Genomic DNA, 20,016 nt, shown 5'->3' on the forward strand with positions numbered 1-20,016 from the left:
ACTCTTCTGCCATGTTGGCAATATCACACAATGAAAATGTGTTTAATTTTGAAAGAGCATTATGAATTAGATAGTTATAAATAATGAGGATGACTTGAACTTTCATCCTCTAGTTATATACATTACCTGATTTAATCCTTGTGAGCACACTGAAAAATTCCAGCTTTGTCACTTACTGATTATGTAACCTTGGGAAAGTTCTTTGATTCCTTTTAATTTCAGTTTCCTATACCTAAAATAGGAATAATAAAAGAATTTACCTCATAGAGCTGTCATTAGGATTAAATACATAAATGAACCTAAATCACTTCAAAAGAATCTGGCACATGGTAGCTGCTGAACAAGCAGTTTTTATATTGTTATAATATCCCATGTTACTAAAATTTAGAGAGATTAAGTAGAGCAGGGTGTAAAACCTTAAGGTTCTTGATCTTAGTACAATGCATCGTGGCTATCCTTATGCAATGGTAAATTTATGGATGTATTAGTAGATAGTTGGAGTGGCAGATTGTATTTTCCAAAGATGGCCACACAAGGGACTTCCATCCCACATTCTCTTTTGAAATGTGACTTTGTCATTCTCCCAACCGATAGAGTTTATTTCTCTACCCCCTTGAATCTTAGTGGGCTCTGTGACTGCTTTCCCTAATAGAATACAGCTGAAGTGACGTTTTGCCAATTTTGGGTGTAGCCCTCGATGGCCTTACAGCTTCTCCTTTCTGTCTCTTGGGATGCTCCCTCTTGGGACCAACAGTCATGCTATGAGAAGCCCAAGTCTAATGAGAGGCCATGTGTAAGTGCCTTGGTTGTTTGCCAGCTGAGTGTCAAAAGCCAGCATCCAGCCAAAGATGCAAGTGCCCATTTTGGCCATTTCCACCCATCCAGCATCCAGATAACAGCAGCCCAATATAACATCACATCACTTGAAGCAGAAAACCCAATAAACTCATAGAATTAAGAGAAATAATAAAATGTTTGTTCTTACTATGTTTTTTGGGGTGGTTTGTAGTTATTATGTGTCTACATCAGTTAAATAGAATTTTAGGGCTGGACCATGATTAAATCAATAATTTAAAGCACTGTTTCTCTGGGAAATGCTTTCTGGATTCTAAACAGCTGGCATATACGTCAGATTTCGATAATGTATTTGTAAGTTGGCACCACATATATCAAAATTCATCCAGGACTTTGAGGAATACTTGTTTTTTTTGTGGGCAGAGCTCCCCAGGAGAAAAGCTAAGAGTATGAATTAGACATGGTTTGTTACTGGAATTCAAGCCATCCTATTTTGCTCTGTGTTCACCCTCTTCTTCTCTTCCCTTCCTTGAGCTTTTGAATGTCTAGCTGCTACCTATGACTCTCCAACTAGGAATGATCTTGGTTCCAGGCTCCAGATATTTCCTTCTCCCCCTCAAACACACCAAAACCTATTTTCAGTGAACTTAAAATACTCTAATAAAAGATGAATGATGAAATGCTACTGACTGAGATTAGCATCATGTATATGAAAACTCCCTTCATAACTGTCTGCATTTCAGAGGATCACAAACTCCATTCAAAGTAATTAATGCCTAACAGTGAGGGTGAATGGAATATTTTTCAGGCTGAAGGCTTGATCATCATTTCTACCCAGGAAGCTTATGCAGACACTAGTAAGATCTGTAAGAAAAACCCAATAATCAATATAATACAAACATATATACCTAAAGCAATTTCAGAAAAATAATTCATATGATGATATCAGTGTTGATTGTAAACAATTTTTTTCCTTTGAACTAGTAGACTTTAGTTCATTCATTTATACACATCCATAAATTAGGCATACACACTTGAATTTCTAAAAGGATGTTCACATTTCACATGCTATATTTCTTGGCTGGGACCCAGCTTCACACACTGATTTACACAATGCAGTTTGAATTAACACAGAGGATCTGAAGCCAGTCACTAACTTTACTCTATAAAGACTATAAAAAGCTTTCTGATGAATATGTGTTAGTGGCTGTCTTCTGTCCTTGACTGCTGGCTCTCTGTTTTTCAGCTATTTTATAAATGTGGCTGTTTATGTCCTCAATAGCAAATAGCCATACATTATAAAATTCATTAATTAGGGTAATATTTGTAGTTCTATTGTGAAGATTAATCGCTTATTACCTTAAATTAAACATTCTGCCTGTTTTGGAACTCTGCTTTCCTCAAAATATTAACTAAGGCAAGTTCTTGAGGGAGAGTGAAAATATCTGAGTTTTGCATACACTTGTGAAATTCCAGGACATTATCTCCTACATTATGACTATCATAAACTAAGGAGCCTGCTGCCTAAAGTTAAAACATGATTTATAGCTGAAAAATGGCAAGTATTATCCCAATTAAATAATTGGTTAGGAACAATTACTCTCATGGACATTAATCCATGTTTAGAGTTTAAGTATTTGAATACATGATAGGCTCATACTAAATATCATAAGCACATCTCTGGATAATGAACCATCTAATAAACCTTGATATAGAAAAGACAGATTGTTCCAAGTAAAGTCTTTATAATTTAGATGTTATTGTTTGAGAATTCCAAGAACCTTCCATATGCTCAGTCTGGTGGTGCTCTAATTTATCCTCAGTATTTCAATTGGTTAAAAAAATAAAAAAATACTTCTGCCAGTTACTGATACTGTTTCTCTCTGGGTGAACATTTCTACAAGATTAACCTGAATCACCTAGTTTATCATTTTTTAAGACACTTAAAATGATGATTAATCATTAATCAAGTATGTAACCTCAAAAGTTATTTTTTAAAGCAAAAATTTATCTTAAATTTGCATGTTCATTGGTTTTCAAGACATAAATATGAATGCATCACTCACAGTGTAAAATGCCAATAAACTAATCTCAAAGTATGGTAGGAACTAGAATGATACTTTATAAAGCTTTCTATAAAAATATTTACAGTTTGAAAATATTGCATGGTTCTCTAGCAATCAAGTATCAGAGTGGAGTCCAAGGTTTCTGGGATTAGCTAAGCAGCTTCCCAAGAAAATGTGGGCCACTAAACTCACTTAATAACCTCACCTGGGGAATCTTCCTTTTCGTGGGTGATTCAGGCTCTGGGGGGCCACAATCTTTTGTGGTTCCACTGACTCAACTAAATAGCTTTTAATTCAGCACAATATTTCATGAGTTCATTACATTCCTTTAGTTAGAGGTATGGCAGGCTCTTTTGTTATGGTTTTTAAACATTACTATTTGTTTTTTTAGGTTTAAATGACCATCCCTATTTGTTATAGATCATATTCTCTGCCTTCTCCGTTCCTCTATGCTGATTCATTTTTCCATTGATTATTGCACATCCTTAAGTACTTTTCTGACAAAGAGCCTGTCAATTGTATATTTCTAGTGCTGATACATCTTAAAATATCCTAACAGTATTTTAAATTTCTCAACATTTTTACCACCATCAGAATTATAAATGTGTTTTTTGTAATATCTTGTGTATTTTTCCCACTACAGAGAAGCCTAATAAATTCTGCATATGATGGGATGAAATCATTCATAAATTTCTATGTCCTGTACTTTAACCAAACATATTAGCCTTGTTAATACTGAGGAGATCAGAGCCTTCTAAGTAAACTTTAAAAAGCCATTATCTTAGCTTATTTTTTGGTCAGAATTTTCATATTTAATTCATATAGGAATTGTTTTTTTAAAGAAAGCTTGCAAAACCAAACTTCACATTTTAAATTCCAAATTTGCTTACGACCTATATAATGTATCGTCTATTCAGTGCATAACATTTACCTGGAAAATAAAAATTTGTCAATTGGATATTTATTCCAAAATATAGGAAGAGTTTTACCTCTTAGTTTACGGAAGATTGTTCAGTCATAAAACCTAAGACAGCACTTCGCTCTAACTTTACTAATAATTATAAATATTTTACTATAATCTTTATACTGATCTGACAGGCAAAAAATATGTTCCATCCCTGGCAGTTTAATAAACTATGCATTTAAGTGAATTGAGTCATTTTCCTCAGTTAATAGGATATTTGTACTTCTTCCAGTAGATTTCCTGTTTTTTTTCCCTTGGTCCACTTGTTTTTGTAGTGTTCATATTTTCCTTATTGATTTGAGGAACTTATCATTTTCACAGATGGTAACTGTTATGGACTGAACTGTGTCTCTCCAAATTCACATGCTGAAGCCCTAATACTCAGGCGAGTATATTTGGAGAAAGGGTCTTTAGAGAATTAATTAAGGTTAAATGAGGTCGTAAGACTGGGGCCCTAATCTAGTAAGACTGGGATCCTTACAAAAAGAACAGACACCAAGGATGCTGGTGCACAGAGAACAGACCATGTGAGGACACAGGGAGAAAGCACCATCTGCAAGCAGAAGAAAGAGGCCTCAGGAGAAACCAAACCTGCCGAAACCTCAATCTCGGACTTCCAGCCTCCAGAGCTGGGGGAAAATAAATATCTGTTGTTTCAGAGACACAAGCTCCGGTATTTTGTTAAGGCAAACTGGAGAGACTAATTCAGTAACTAATAAATTATCTGTTACTGTATTCTGAACCTTTTTTTTTTCCTACTTTATTCAAGGTATTTTAATTTTGTTATGATAATTTCTTAGAGATTTTTCTTAAAGTAATCAAATCTAGCACCATTTTTCTTCAAAGTTTTTACTTTTGAATTTATACTTAGAAAAATTTCTCAAGTTCCAAGATGATATCAATAGTAATTTATTTTTCTCTAATATTTTGTGATTTGATTTGGAACATTTAAATTGAAATTAGAGTTAAATCTTCATGCATTTATAATTTATTTTGCTACATGATGTGAAATAAGAAGATATATTATTTCTTTCTTCAAAGTTAGTCAATTATTCTAACACTATTAATGAAATAATTCATCTTCTTGTTACTGATCTGAAGTGCTCATTTCTTACTAAATTACAGAAAAACCCGAATGAACTCTTTGGCCAACCTAATATTTTATGTACTCTGGTGACTTTGTGTCCACTGACCTGTTTCCATGTTAGCGTCACAATCACATACTGTGACCCTTGAAATATCACAGTTCATGGTGACACCAAAAGGAGGAAAGGAGGAAAGGAGTCTCTTTCAGCTGCCACTGATACTCTCAAAGAGCTTACTTTTACAACTTTTTTTTCAAAATTTAATAATATTGTCACAGTCTTAAATTAACCGCAGTAGGATTTTGTTTGGTTAATGTCTTAAATATATATGTCATTTGGAGAGTTATATTATCTTTACCATTTTAAGTCTTCCCATTTGGAAACTTGATATATCTTCCAATTTATTCACACCTTGTTCATGTTCCTAGATAAAAGTTTGATGTTTTCATCATATAGGTCCCATGTAGTTCTTGCTACATTTATTCTTAGATTTTTTTTTTTTTTATTATTCTGATTGGCATTTTTCTTTCCAATGTATTTCTTAACTAGATTTTACTGTCTATATTAAAACTGATGCTTGTATATTTATTATATGTAGACATTTTCTATTTCATTATGTCTCAAATTTTAAAGTTGATTGTTAGGTTTTCAAAAAAATCATTATGTAAATAATGAATATTTTGCTTCTTTTAAAAAAATAATTAACAATTCTTCTACTATTGAATTGCTTAAAACTGCCAGAAAAATATTGCCTAATAATGGCTCTAGAGGAATTTTTGTTTGGCTTTTGAAATTGAGATATGGCTTTCAGTGTTATACCTTTAAGTTTTAATTTTAATTATAGATTTTAGAAATATATTTTTCATCTTATTAGGGAATCATTCTTCCATTTTTAGTTTACTTAGAGGGTTTTAATTTATTTTAAAAGAAATTGTTATTGAGTTTTGTTAAATTTCATTTTGTTATCTATACATATAATTCAATATTTTTCTACATAAGCCCATTAACGGCTTAAGCAAATCATTAATTTTTAAACATTAAATGAATCCTGAATCCTGAAATAGAGTTTATTACATAGATTGTGTTACTATTTTAGTTGTAGAATAAATTTGCTAATCTTTTATTTAAGATTTCCATTCCTGAGAAAAATTCAGGGTAGGTAGTTACTATCCTGATTTTGCTGTGTATAGTAAAACTGATGCTTGTATAGTTATTATAACTAGAAATCAGTATAACAACTATTAAAACACGTTTTTCACCTCTTCTGAAAATCATGAAAACCCTGACACACTTGTAAAAATTATCAGCCCCAAATCTAAATGAAAGTGTGGACCCAGAGAGGTAATCTGAGGTTCTAAATTGCTTTTGCCCTGAGGGCATTGAGGCCAGTGAAAAGCAGAGCTGCCATGCTGATGCACTCAAAGGACATGGGGGATGAAGACCAAGCCCAGGTTACCACCTGTTCGCAAAATTCTAACCCCAAAGCACAGCAGCATAAGTATAAACTGAACCAGAAGTCCATCCTCTCTGCTTCCCTCTCCTGAAGGACAGCAAGGCAAATTGCCTTGGCAAAAAGCAGAAGGGGAGTGAGAAGAAGAGGACATTCTTGAGACTGGGGCACCATGAGTCAGTTCGCAAATGGATCTGTGTCTTAACATTACATCAATGAGGGAGTCCCATTAACCACAAGCTGTGAATGTGGTTTAAGGTGGACCTAGACTGGTAATGCTCCCAGGGTACTTAGCAGAAACAAATGTGAATTTTCTTTAAAGGATAAGATTTTTATCTCAGACCTAAATAAGTTCCACTAGTAATTTCCCCCCAAAATGATTGATTCACAGTGAATGATAGTTAACAGCAAAAGAGAACGATGCAACTTGATTGAGAAATTGTAAAACGGATTTTTAAAATTTCACATATTCACAAAAATTTCAAATATTGGAATTATCAAATACAGACTATAAAACAAAAATGCGTGCTATGTTGAAGAGAGAAAAGAAAAACTGGAAAATATGAAGCAAGACATACTGAAAGGAAGGAAGGAGGGAAAGAAGGAAGGAAAGAACGAAGGAAGGAAGGGAGGGAGGAAGGATAAAAGACCGAAGTGAGGGTGAAAGGAAAGAAGGAAGACTACTGCCCCACAAATTCTAGTATATAGATAAGGACATAGAAGGATAATGGGTTGATAAATCATAGCAGTTTATTAGCTAGGAATCTTCATTTCTTCTCTCCCTCAAATAAAAAAATAAAAATTTTGTTTTCAGTTAAGTGATGGTCGACAATTAGTTAAAATGAGGTAATGTTTTAAATGCTGTAGATTTTGTAGATTCTCCCTAGTTCACATGATCTTATTTTATGAGTGGTATGTGCTTCTGGAATCAGAGCTGAAATTCCTATAATCAGTTACAAAATGAGGAGACTCCATTGATTTGCTGATGGTGAAAAGTGGCATTTGACAGTAGGACTCCAGAGATAGAAATGGCGCAGTTGTGCTCAGAGTACGAAAGAATCCATTTACATAAACAAACTTTTGCAGTCAATCCTCTCTCATTTGACTCCTTTAAAAAGCCCCTGACCTTTCAGAAAAAATTCTTTTAGACACATATATTGTATTTCACATGAAGCTGAATTTCTAAAACATTTCTTTTACCAGATTACTCTGAAATGTCTACAGACTTTTATCATCTTCTACAAGCGTGTTTGCTTTTATATTAATAATACGTCTGACACCTCACTTTCTCTTCCTTATCTTTGTCATACAAAAATAAAGGGCTCTCCTTTAAGAGAGCTTTGTAACTGAGAGAAATGGTTGTCTTTCTCTCTCTTTTTTTTTAACTCCAATGAAATAAGGGAAAACTTTCTTTGCGTTGGTGGCAATGACATTCCAAATTTATCCCATGACTAAAACAGAATACAACCACAAAAAGTTTTTTAAAAATCTACTTTCAACCTCTTCTATGCATTAATTTAACCAAAATCCTATCCTCTATACTGATTTCTTCCTCTGTCTTCAGTTTACAAAGTTCTAAGTTCCCATTCCATTATATCTCAGTGGCTTTTCCTTTAGTTTTTTTTTAAATACCCCACTTCTAGACAAATGCCAAGAAGACACAAGAAGTAGAAAATTTTAGCAGTAGAAAATTTTAACTATGAAATTTTACTCATAGCAGTCTTATGAATACCACTTTAGAATATGGACACTCCAAAACCAAATTTTAATTGACATTTGTTTGTATGTCAATAAAAAATGCAGAAATAAGAAACGAATCCTCTGGTCCTGAAAGAAAGAAAGAAATCACCAGGGGAAATTCCATTTTGATGTGTTAGCTGCAACTCAGAAAGATGGAGAATGACAATGTTGATAATCCCAGTGCTTGTCAAGCTTATTCTTTGGTCAATGTTAAAAAAAGAAAAATCCAGTAATCGTCTATTTTCCCTTATTTGACCTCAAAAAAAGTGGAAAATTTTATCCTGAGAACACATGAATATATCCTAAAATGGTATGCATGGTTTTCTCCTCCTTGGTGTATTATAATACTGTGGTGTCGATATTTTTATGTGACAGAATGGATGGAAAAGAATTTCCCATCCAAAAATCACTGAGAACTTTATGTGCCCTATTTTGTAACTCTTTAAAATAACTACCTTATTCCTTTACCACAAAAACCTTCTTTTTTACTTCTTTGTTAGGAGCCTATTAAAATTTCTTCAGTATGATTGGTGAAAAGAGAAACATTTCAAAGTGTGTGATTCAGTCCACTCTTTGGAAACTTGGACTAAGAAGACAACACATTTTTATACCTTATAAGTGTAGTGTGATTGACTAAGAAGCTGCTATTCTCAGACAAGTCATGGGATGAGAATATCTGTTAGTCTTTTTTTTTTTTTTTTAATGAAGTAGAGTTGATTTACAATGCTGTTTTATTTTCAGGTATACAGCAAAGTGATTCAGTTATATATGTATACATATATCCATTCTTTTTCAGATTCTTTTCCCATATAGTTTATTACAGAATATTGAGTAGAGTTCCCTGTGCTATACAGTACATCCTTGTTGATTATCTATTTTATATATAGCAGTGTGTATATGTTAATCCCAAACTCCTAATTTATCCCTCCCCCACCCTTTCCACTTTGGTAACCATAAGTTTGTTTTCTATGTCTGTGAGTCTTTCTGTTTTGTAAATAAGTTCATTTATATCATTTTTTTTTTTTAGATTCCACATATAAGTGATATATGATATTTGTCTTTCTCCATCTGTCTTACTTCACGTAGTATGGAGAATATCTGTGAGCTTATACGACTCCCAACAAAAAGATATTTTCTCATTTCTCTCCATAGTTTGGATTGTCCTTTGTTGAAAATGCTATCTCTGCATTTTAAGTAAGCATTCAATTATTAGTCTCTATAGTGTTTCTACAGAATGAATGTATGTTGGTGTGAAGAGGAAGTGCATTTTGTTTTTATTTAGCCTAAGTGCGGGGGTTCTGTATTTAGAATATTTCATTTTAACTACTTTAATATTTTTATTGTTTTCTGATTTCTCACAAAATGATCTGATGGTTTCCTGGACCTATTTCCAACAGAGTAAGCATAAGTTCAGTGTGACTCTTAAAGGCTTTATAATTCTGATATCTAAATGTAAGACCACTGCTTAAAAAAGAATAAACGTCTTTGCCCATGAGTGGCAGCCGAGAAGCTACTCAAAAAATCTATAGGATCTCTTCCTAGGTTTTTGCATTCACTTGTTTGTGCTAAATTCAAGTGTGATAATCCATTTGAGAATGAACTCTTTGGAAGGGTAATGCCTGAACCTTGACTGGCAGTCTTTAGTTTTTGTTGTGCGTTACTGTCTCACTGTTGTCATTCAGTGATTCTTTGTTTTCTAGAGAAACATCACAACAGAGTCAGTGTCTAGGCCACACATACAAACGTTCTAGACATTCTTTACGTTGTTGACAGATGCAGGCACAGGTAATAACTAAAAGGACTTCAACCTTGCAGTGCCTTTCATTTTAAACCCTTTAACATTCCAACATTCTTGTGAATGAAATACAATTCGTATTTATGAATGGAGCAAATAAGGAAAAATGGATCCCCTGAAAACATATTATCATGAAAAAAATAGAAATATTCTGAGTCCTGCAATAAATATCTTCTTTTGATACTTGTTTACACTTGCTTCAGAAAATAGCAGGGTGCAGGGATTCTTCTAATGCCTCTTTTCCCAGATTAAGCCTTTAAAAAATCCTTAAACATTTGTTAAATAGAGTTAAAAATTTGTTGTTATAGAAAGAAGAAAAAGGAGCAATTAAAATCACTAGTTATTGTACCATGTAAAATTAAAATGCTTTTATATCATTTTTTCCAGTGATTGTTTTGTCTATTACTGCAATATTATTAATTCTTTGGATTTAAAATCGAGGGCTTGGGCCCATGGAAAATAAATTCATAATGAAAAAAAATCACTTGGCTTATAATGCCTTTTAGTTTTTTTTTCTCCCCGGTACATCTTAGAGACATTTCATATATGTTTACTCATCCAAGCCTAATCTAGTGCCTTTTAGATAGTAACAAGGCTCTAAATATTTATTGATTTTTGGCCATTTGTACATCTTCTTTGGAAAAGATGTCTATTCGGGTCCTTTGCTTATTTTTTAATTGGGTTATTTATTTTTTGTTATTGAGTTGTGTTTCTTGCATATTTTGCATATTAAACTCTTATTGGATATATGCAATATCCAATATGCAAATATTTTCTCCCATTCTAGAAGTTGCCTTGTCATTTTGTTGATGATTTCTTTTGCTGTGCAGAAACTTTTAAGTCTGATGTAGTTTCACCTTGTTTATTTTTGATTTTGTTGCCATTGCTTTTGTTAAGTCCAAAAAATCATTTCCAAGATCAATGCCAAGGAGCTTAACCCTTATATTTTCTTCTAGGAGTTTCATAGTTTCAGGTCTTATGTTCAAGTCCATTTTGATTTGATTTTTGTGTATGGTGAAAGGTAGGAGTGCAGTGTCATTCTTTTTCACGTGAGTATCCAGTTTTTCCAACACCATCTATTAAAGAGATTATCCTTTCCTCATGTATATTTTTGGCTTCTTTGTTATAAACTAATTGACTTTATATATGTGGATTTATTTCTGGGTTCTCTATTCTGTTCCATTGATCTATGTGTTTGTTTTTATGCCAATACCATACAGTTTTGATTACTACAGGTTTGTAATATAGTTTGAAATTAGGAATTGTGACACCTCCCAGCTTTGTTCTTCTTCCTCTAGATTTCTTGGGCTATTCAGGGTCTTTTGTGTTTCCATACAAATTTTAGGATTATTTGTTCCATTTATATGAAAAATGCCATTGGAATTTTGATAGAGATTGCTTTGAATCTGTGAATGGCTTTGGGTAGTATGGGCATTTTAACAATATTTATTCTTCTAATCAATGAACACAGAGAGTCTTTTCATTTACTTGTGTTCTTTTCAGTTTCTTTCATCAATATTTTATAGTTTTCAATGTACAGATCTTTCACCTCCCTGGTTAAGTTTATTCCTGAATATTTTATTCATTTTGATGCTATTGTAAGAGGGATTGTTTCCTTTATTTCTTTTTCTGATAGTTCATTGTTGATGTATAGAAATGCAACTAATTTTGTATATCGATTTTGTATCCTGAAACTTTACTGACATAATTTATTAATTCTAACAGTTTTTTGGTGGAGTCTTTAGGGTTTTCTATACATGCCATGTCATCTGCAAATAGAGACAATTTTATTTCTTCCTTTCAGATTTGGATGCCTTTCATTTCTTTTCCTTGCTTAACTACTCTGGCTAGGACTTCCAGTACTACGTTGAATAAAAGTGGTGAAAGTATATATCGTTGTCTTATTCTTGATTTTAGAGAAAAAGCTTGCACCTCTGAGTACAATGTTAGCTGCAAGCTTGTCATATATGGAATTTATTATGATGAGGTATGTTTCCTTTATACCCAGTTTGTTGAGAGTTTTTATTGTGGAAAGATGTTGAATTTTGTCAAATGCTTTTATGAACCTATTGAGATGATCATATGATTTTCATCCTTCACTTTGTTAATGTAGTGTATCACATTGATTGATTTGTGGATGTTGAACCATTCTTGTATCCCAGGGATAAATCCCACTTGAACATGGTGTGTGATCCGTTTAATGTGTTATTGAATTCAGTTTTCTAGTATTTTGTTGAGGCTTTTTGCATCTGTATTCATCAAGGATATTGGCCTGTAATTTTCTTTTTTTATAGTATCCTCATCTGGCTTTGCTATCTGGGTAGCGATGGCCTCACAAAATGAGTTTTGAAGTGTTTCCCTCTCTTCTATGTTTTGGAACAGTTTGAGAAGGATTGGTATTAATTTTTTTTTTAATGTTTTGTAGAATTCACTAGTGAAGTCATCTGATCCTGGATGTTTCTTTGTTGGGAGTTCTGTTCAGATTTTCTGTTTCTTCATAATACGGTCTTGGTAAATTCTATGTTTCTGAATTTTCCATTTCTTCTAGGTTATGTAATTTACTGGCATATACTTGTGCATCATGGTTTTTTTTTTTATAATCCTTAGTATTTCTGTTATCAGTTGTAATGTGTCTTCATTTATTTCTGATTTTATGAGTCTCCTCACTTTTTTCTTAGTCTAGTTAAAGGTTTGCCAATTTTGTTTATCTTTTTAAAAAACAGCTCTTAATTTCATTGATCTTTTCTATTTCTTTTTAGCACGTATTTCATTTATTTCTGCTTTGATCTTTGGTACTTCCTTCCTTCTACTAACTTTGGCCTTAGTTTGTTCTTCTTTTTCATTATATAATGATCTTCTTTGTCTCATGGTACAGGTTGAGCATAAAATCTACTTTGTCTAATGTAAGTATAGTTACTCCTTCTTTCTTTTGATTTCCATTTGTATGGAATATCTTTTTCCATCCCTTCACTTTTAGTCTGTGTGTATCCTTACATCTGAAGTGAGTCTCTTATAGGCAGAGTATAGATGGGTCTTGGTTTCTTTTTTTTAATCAGTTCAGTCACTTCTTTGCTCAGCCTTGTGGGGAGAGTTGCAAGCAGTGCTTCTGCACCTGTTAAGAACTACTTTTTTTGCTGTTGTCTTGTGCGTCTTGTGGGTGCAAGCCTTGCTGGCTTTCAAGAACTAGGTGTTTTGGAGGCCTGTCCCTCAGTGGAAGTCTGAAAAGTTGGGCTGCTAGAAGTGCAGTCCAAATCCTTCACTCCTTAGGGAGTAGCTGGGGTTTGGGGGTTCCCTTTTAATTGTATGATGCTGTGTGAGGGGTGGGGCTTAATGTGAGAGTGTCTTAGCCTTTCTGACCTGCTTCAATGTGGGTATTTTCTCTTTTCGCCTAATGTGTCAGAGTCACTCAGCTAGTTTCTGGATGTTTTTCAGGCAGAACTGCTCCATGTGTAGCTGTACATTCAGTGACTCCAGAGGAGAAGGCCAGGTCCGAAGCCTGGTGTTTTGCCATCTTGGTTCTCCCTCACACGTCTTGTCCTCTTGCACCCTAGTGCTTATCACACAGTATGCTCAAAACATCTTCAAACAAATAAATTAATGAAAGAAAGAATAAACATGTATGGAAGGAACAGTTCTGAGAGTTTTTACTACAGCCTTATCTTCTTCAGTGTGATCACTCTTGACATAAAACTGTTAGTTTTAAGTTTTTAGGTAGCACTTATTGAGCAGGGACCTTGGGTTTGCAGACCCTCCATGACAGACAAGAAAAAAAAGAAAAGTTAAGGTTTCAATCGAAGTAGGGTATTAATAAGTTAAAAAGCAAAAACACTTGCAGATACTTCTGAGAAAGTTTATCTCTTCAAAGAAATCTCTTTTAAAGAAAACAGGTCAAACACCCACTAGATAATTTCACTTCTTTTCCAACAATGACAGCCCCAAATGCAAGGATTTCAGCCATATAGGAGACACTTATATGACATGTCACTCCCCCAGGATTTAGTCCCCCTCTGTTCAGTGCTCTAACAGTTAACAATCACAGCACTTGTACCAAATTGACAAATTCAACCTTTAAGGGATCTGTGTTTGTGTCAAATTCAAAACACCTTTAAATATAACAAAGCATATTTTTAGAAGTGATAGAAATAGGATTGTCAGCTACTTGTACCATAGGGTTGCCAAATAATTTAGCATATTTTCTGATTGAGTGATGTATTTCACTTCACCAGCAGATGTTGAAACCACACACTCATTTTTTTATTTAAGTAAATTTTCATCTTTCTGGAGTCGTGTATGAGTTTGATTTGACTTTATGGGAAAAAATGAGGAGATTCCATTCCACGTAGCTAAAGCAGTAAAGTTGGGTTGGAAAAGGAAACCATGGGAAGCCACATTCTCTACCTAGTTCCCACCACAAAATCAGAAATTCCATGGACAATGGACGCATCAGAGGAAGCCACTCACCACGCCGCAGCCACGTTTGGCTTACCTCACTCAAGTCCTTATTTCTTTCATTTGCATTCCTTTTCTTCTCTCATTCTAGTAAAATTGCTTATAGAAAGATGGAATCTAGATACTTAGACATTATTCCCCATGTTTTAGACCTCTAATTGACAGATTACAAGGAAAGCAAACTCAAAAAATCAAGGAAAAGACAGGACATGTTCTATTTCAAGCAACCCTCTGTCTTAGGCCAACTCTTTGATACAAAGTGTTCAGATGTGAGAGGTATTCATTATTTTAAGCATATAAAATATTTCCTCTGAAGGCAGAGGCATTTTTATGAAGTCAGACTTGACAAATGAGGATCAATCCTCATAAAACTATGATTATTTTCCTTTTCTTACTACATTTATGCTTTTATTAGCATCCCAAAGGCATTTAAATGGCTATGTCTTTACATGAAGTTACAGCAGATTTCTTGAGTCAGAGATAAGGCCCTTGCCCATTTGAAAAGGATAATTTTACATATATATTAGCTTAAAGAAGTTCTCAGCTACCCTCCCCTTTCCACCAATAGGTGGTAGAGTATTAATACGAATTGTTCAATTTGAAAATATTGTATTAAATCACTTTGCTGGATGTAGAGTTCAATTAAAACCTGAATGTAATTAAAAGAGTCTCTTTCTTTGGATGTTTAGTAGAAACCTTAAATGATACAGACAGGAATGGTAATTTTTTTTGTTAATTGTAAAAGTTAAAAAATACATAATAACATGCTATATAGTCATACCATATAATTTTTATTTTAATTTAAAACATACACATTTATTCATCAATATTTTGATGGAGAAATACTTTCTTTGATGATGTGTTTTCTTACTAGAATTTGAAGCCTTCCTCATAGAAACAAAGCTTTTATTATATCATCTATGAATTCTGGTATCAACTTTTTGAAGTAGAGCTGTGACTTAAAGACACATTCAAGGTAGTCTGAATGCAAAATGATTCTAAACTTGTACAATTTTTTAATAATTGACTTGCCCTTACCTAATTCAGCAGCAATATTTTTAAATGACTTTTCTTTATTAATTAAAAACTTAACGTTTTATATAATCAATAGTTTTTAAAAACTTTTGCTAATTCATCTTTCCTTTTGCTAATTCATCTTTCCTTTCACACCCATATTTCACTAGTATTTCCCTAGTATTATTCATTACATTATGTAATTACAACAGTAAGTTCAATGGCAAAACATAGATTTGGGGACAAATACAACTGATTCTTGGTAAGCACGTAATTTGTGTTGCAAGCAGAAGTTTGTGGTTTCAGAGAGTGGCTCACTAGTCGTGAGCACCCTGTGTATGTTCCATCTTCAGTACTGTGTCTTACAGAGGGTATGGAGAACATTGGTCTATCTGGCTTGTTACTTAATTTGACATTAATTAAAAGGGCTCCTAAGAAGCAGAGTGACAGCCAGACCGGGTTGAAATCTTGATTCTGCCACTTACTAATTGTACGACTTTGGCTAATTGACTTAACCTCATTATGCCTTAGTTTTCACCTTTGTAAATTGAAGCTAGTAATATATGGTTCCATAACGATTAAAGAATTTGCTCCTATATTACAACTGGATAATTGAAATAAATGCTAAATTTCACAATTATCATCTTTCACCAAACTGGAGGCAACTAAGATTTAGGGATTCCTCCAATTTGGAGACAAATGCCCTAGAAAACAAACATACCCACACTGATACTCAAACATACACACACTCACGCCCCCTGCCCCCATCACTGTTCTCTAGCTCTAAGCCAAGCAGCCACCAGAGAGAAGTCCAGGAGAAAGGAGGTCACTTAAGCAAAGAGAACTTTTATGGCTTTCCACAATCTCGCCTAACTCTGCACAGGTTCACAGTTACACTCTGGAGCCAAATTCCAAGTAGATGTTCATTCCCCTATTATCAATCTCTGTCCACGTACCTCTCACAGGGTTCTTGTGGGAAGGGTGGCTGTCCGGGGTTAGAATCCACGAGTCACTGGGTATGCTGATCAAATATCATAGTAATATTCCACTGTTCCCAACAAAAGTTGTTCTAGATCTTGCCATAAGTGATAGTGATAAGTGATAAGTGATGGTGATAAGTCATAGTGATAAGTGATAAGTGATAGTGATAAGTGATGGTGATAAGTGTCATAAGTGATAGTGGTCCATACCCCTCAATGAAACAGAGCATTACCCACAACCACTTGCTACTGTATTTTGAAGTCAAAATAAAACTGAGCATCCCTCCCTCAAAACCAGCTCTTTTCTTGGCTTATGTAGATGACATCCCTGGTCTTTCAGTCGCTCAGACCTCAAATGTCTGAGTCACATTGGATTCTTCTTTCCTGTCTCCTTGTATCATATCAGTATGGAAGCCTTTGCCTTACCCACTGCAAGGCCTCTGGCCTCTTTCTGTCTCTTCTTTTCCCCCTGCCATCCCATAATCAGGGGTGCTTGATCACACTCATCCAGAATCTGGCAGTGCTGCCCTAAGCAGTCACCCCAGGTCTTCCCTCTCCTTGGTTCATCCATGCCTTACCAGATGAAATTTCCTAACACACAGCTTTGGCCAAATTACTCTTTTTTTTCTTTCTTTTTTTTTTTTTTGGTTAAAAGAGCAAGCACTTTGCAGAATTTGTAGTCTATTATTAGTCTATTATTATTGCTAGTTCATGTATATCACAAAATTTCCAAGTCTTTCTTTACTGTTTAATCAGTATCTAATACATTAAATTTTTAAATAATTTTTCCTATTTTTGCCATTACATATAATAAAGCAAAAACTGCTTGATACATCTTACTACATTTAGAGGGTATTTTCAAAGTAGGCTGACTTAAAAAAATAAATGCATGTAAATGATTATACATGCAAAATTCACTTTGGGAGACCAGTGTGAGTATTTCAAAAAGACAAGCAAAGTTTCTCCTGAGTAACTGCAGATTATGATTTGTGCAATAAGGCGAATCAGTTTTGAATGCCTCTGGGTAAGTAGAAGCTAGGGTTTATGAGTTTACTAATGTTTACTGATTCTCCTAAGCTCTGCTGCCCAGAATAGCTAGTTTGAGCTTCTGAATGGGAGAGATTGTATCCTCTGTATCCTTGTATCTTCAGTAGCCAGCACCATGCATGTCACATAGTAAGGACTCAACACTGTTGAATATTTTCCGAGGGTACTGGACCCATATAGCCTAGATCTCTCCCATTCTTTCTCACAGTCCTTACGAGATAGTCAAATTCTATGGATTTTGTCTTCTTTATTTCCACCAGAATGTAAACAACAGGAGGGCAGGGACTTTGGGTGTCGCCTTCACTCCGGTACCTTTAGTACCAGGCAATGACTGACACATCTTAGGCGCTCCATAAATATTTGATGGATGAGGTCAGTGCACATCACTTAAATCCTTCTCATCTTCTCTTTCTCCACTGCTACTGGCCAAATTCAAGTTGTCAAGACACAGTGTAGATTGAGGCCAAGACCATTAAGTACCATCAACTGAGATCCAACCTAAAATAACATTGTAATGTTATCAAGCTACATAACGTCAGTAAGCGTATGTTTACTCATCTTCAAAACAAAACTACTGCTGGTTTAGGACATGTCAGGATATCTTCTTCCTTTGCTTATGTTGAATTTTATGATTTCTTCTTTCCTGTCTGTGAACACATAATCGTCTTTAAAGACTCTGCTCACGCATCACTTGCTCTATGAAGCTTTTCTTATCTCTAATCTGCTCTTTTCACTGATTTATTTTCATCCCCAAACTCCCACCTCATGTAAAACTGAACACAGCTTCTTTCCCTCTTTACTATTCCTTCGCTCTATCACTGCAATGTAGCAAGTCATTGCTTTAATTTATTAGCACTTATGTCTTCCTCTCTTGGAATGCAAGCTCCTCGTGGGTAGGGTTGGGCCTTGCTGACCTCAGTACGTAGTCTAGAATGGGCAATTGATACATTTTGTGATAACTAAAATGGTTTGCATCTTAGGATTTTTTTTTCCATTGCTGGGTTTCCTTAGACCTAATAACATGAGAAAAATAAACCCAGAATCAAAAATACTTTACTTAATCAAAATACCTTAATAAGACTTTTCAGCTGGATGCTATAGGTGAAAATTGCAGCAGCATGTGAAAGGGAAATAACATAGATACATAGTAAATAAAGTGGTGTACAAAGATGAGTGTGATAAATTTAGCTTCAGTTTACCATGGAAGATTTATAAATATTTATAAAAATATATAAAGAATAATAATTATCTGTTATATTTACACACACAAACTTGAATTTATATAAATGATTTGTTCACTTGCATAGCAAAGTACATAAACTCTTTTTCTTCTTTTTTTAATAAAATCATTGTTTTGACTTTAAGTAATGAAAATAAGTGATCTTTTTGACCTCACTTTGGAGTCAATAAAGAATAACATGGAGAAAGACAATCAACTGGTTCAGCCTCTAAAAAAACCAAACCTATCTTGTTCCTCGTTACACACTGGATTAATTTAAAATCCTCTGCATAAGTAGTCAAAGACCCCTTGCAATACGGCCTTATCCTTCCTGACATACATTGCAGGCATTCGTTATGGTGAAATAATTTCCATTCTGAAATGTAGTGCATGTATTCATGTTACTGTCTCTGCCCGTGAGTTTTTTCTGCTATTGAAATCTTGCCCAGCTGTTAAGACTTGAATATCACTTCCTCCCTGTGGTCTTTGTAGAGTTCCACGACTGGAGGTAAACTCTATGTTCTTTGAGATGCCATAGGATTTTAGTTATTCCTGTAATTACTATCCACTTTCTATAATTCAGAATATGTTTCCTATCATAAGAATTACCTGGAATACTTGATAATATACAGATGCAGAATCAGAATCTTCAGGGGAGGCCTGTGGGACTCTTACTAATGCCCCTAGGTAAGTTATACTGTAGAGAACATTTGGAAAACATTGTTAATGTATATTTTAGCCATTTGTGTAAATCTTATCACTCGTTAGATTCATTTCAATGTCTTATTCATTTATTTTGATTTTAATCTTCCAACATGTCTTATGCAATATTTTCTATGCATTAGTTAATCAATAAAAAATTAGTCAGCTTGAATTAAAAATGATCATACATAGGGTATGTATTTTGCAATGTACCTAAAATCCTACCAGAAAAAATATACATGAACTATAGAAACAAACAGATATGTGGGACAGTCAGGTATAACAGCGCATTTGAGAAGTAGCATAATGTGTTTAGGGAGAATGGGAATCAGAGGATCTGGGTCCGGCTTCCAGATCTGTGGCTTATCAGTTTATAGATTAAATGCTTTCATTTTAAGGCTGCTCATCTTTATTTGTTTTTTTTTAACTTTTTATTTTATAGTGGAGTATAGCCAATTAACACCATTGTGATAGTTTCAGGTGCACAGCAGAGCAACTCAACCATACATACCTGTATCCATTCTCCCCCAGACTCCCCTCCCATCCAGGCTGCCACATAACATTGAGCAGCGTTCCCTGTGCTATACAGTAGGTCCTTGTTGGTTATCCTTTTAAAATATAAACTGCTCGTCTTTAAAATGAGGTTGATAACATTTATGTTTTCTACTCTATCCAATGAGACGGTGCGTGAAACTGCTTTGTAATCATAT

The sequence above is a fragment of the Balaenoptera ricei genome, chromosome 17 (assembly GCF_028023285.1).
Source record: "Balaenoptera ricei isolate mBalRic1 chromosome 17, mBalRic1.hap2, whole genome shotgun sequence".
Taxonomy (NCBI): domain Eukaryota; kingdom Metazoa; phylum Chordata; class Mammalia; order Artiodactyla; family Balaenopteridae; genus Balaenoptera; species Balaenoptera ricei.